Below are 1440 nucleotides of genomic sequence, written 5' to 3'. Positions count from 1 at the left end.
GAACCATGCAAAGACGCTGGGATTCTTGGCCTCAGGAGGAGAGAAATTCAATCTGGGGCCAGAGATGAGGCATGATTGCTTAGAGCTTTTGTGTAATAAAGTTTTATTAAAGTATAAAGGAGATAGAGAAAGCTTCTGACATAGGTATCAGAAGGGGGCAGAAAGAGTACCCCCTTGCTAGGGTTAGCAGTGGAGTTATACACTCTCCAACTAGTTATTGAAGTGAAGTTAAGTCACTCAGTCATGCCCGACTCTTTGCGACCCCATGGGCTGTAGCCTACCAGGCTCCTCTGTCCCTGGGATTCTCCAGGGAAGAATACTAGAGTGGGTTGGCATTTCCTTCTCCAGGAGATCTTCCCAACCCAGGGATCGAACCCAGGTCTCCTGCATTGGAGGCAGACGCTTTACCATCTGAGCCACCTGGGAAGTCCAAAGAATGTCTGCAGGTTGTAAAGACCTCACCAGACCTACTCCCATAATTTACACTTTAAGATTACAGGATGAGCCAGAGGTTTAATCCAGAGACTGTCCTCAGGCAGGATACATTGTTATGTAATCCTAAGGAATGTAGAGGGGAAAAAAAGTTTGTCCTTCCTTGCTCCCTGAGAATCCCAGACCCCTCTTTCTTTGGGGACCCCTAGACTTCTTATCAACCTGCCTAGGAAATGACTCTCTCAGAAAGGCAAGTTAAAGTTTTGAATATTTTTTTCAGTTTTTTTAAAAACTAGTTTTTGAAATAGTGAATATGTTCTCTAGTATCCTGAAGAGATAACCAGAAAGCTTATTTATTCATTTATTTGAGTACTTTTAAGAAGGAAAAGATTTAAACATTGTTGTATTAAATCCACTGTTGTTTATTATACTAATTTTTTTTTCCTTTTTTGATGTGGACCATTTTTAAAGTCTTTAAAATATTGGTTCTTTTTTATTTTTCAGTTTTTTAGGCAAAAGGCATGTGGGATCTTAACTCCCTGACCAGGGATTGAACCGTATCTTCTCCTTTGGAAGGTAAAGTCTTAACAAGTGGATCACCAGGGAAGTCCCTTATTATACTTATTGTTCAGTAAGTAATCTGAACGTAATCTGATGTTCAGAGTTTGATCATTTTTCAGCCAGCAAGAGCTTCTTCAATTTGGCTACTGGGTCCTTTTATAAGACTTTATTTTATAGAAACATACAATGCATATAGAAAATGTACCTATCATTCAGCCTATAGCTCACTGAATTTTCCCAAATTTAGAACACCCAGATCAAAGACTAGAACATTACCAGCAAGTGCTAAATCCTAAGACAATGGGAAGGGTGACTATAGATGATATTTCTACTCATTTTACAAAACCATTCCCCATCATCACAAAATGCATGTGGGAGATAGGGTATACCAAAAGTCTCTTGGGAACAAACTGGTTATTCTTTACTTGGTAGAATTGGGAGTCTGGT

General features: G+C 39.4%; 1 non-coding gene across 1 annotated transcript; it reads right to left on the bottom strand.

Moving 5' to 3' along the window:
- Positions 1-354: 354 nt before the first annotated feature.
- On the bottom strand, positions 355-426 carry TRNAW-CCA (transfer RNA tryptophan (anticodon CCA)). Its single transcript has one exon. It is a non-coding gene; the product is annotated as a tRNA-Trp (tRNA).
- Between the last annotated feature and the right edge of the window lie 1014 nt (positions 427-1440).

The sequence above is a fragment of the Budorcas taxicolor genome, chromosome 9 (genome assembly GCF_023091745.1).
Source record: "Budorcas taxicolor isolate Tak-1 chromosome 9, Takin1.1, whole genome shotgun sequence".
Taxonomy (NCBI): domain Eukaryota; kingdom Metazoa; phylum Chordata; class Mammalia; order Artiodactyla; family Bovidae; genus Budorcas; species Budorcas taxicolor.
The sequence above is the reverse complement of the archived record's forward strand: the minus strand, read 5'-3'. Positions and strand labels throughout refer to the sequence as shown.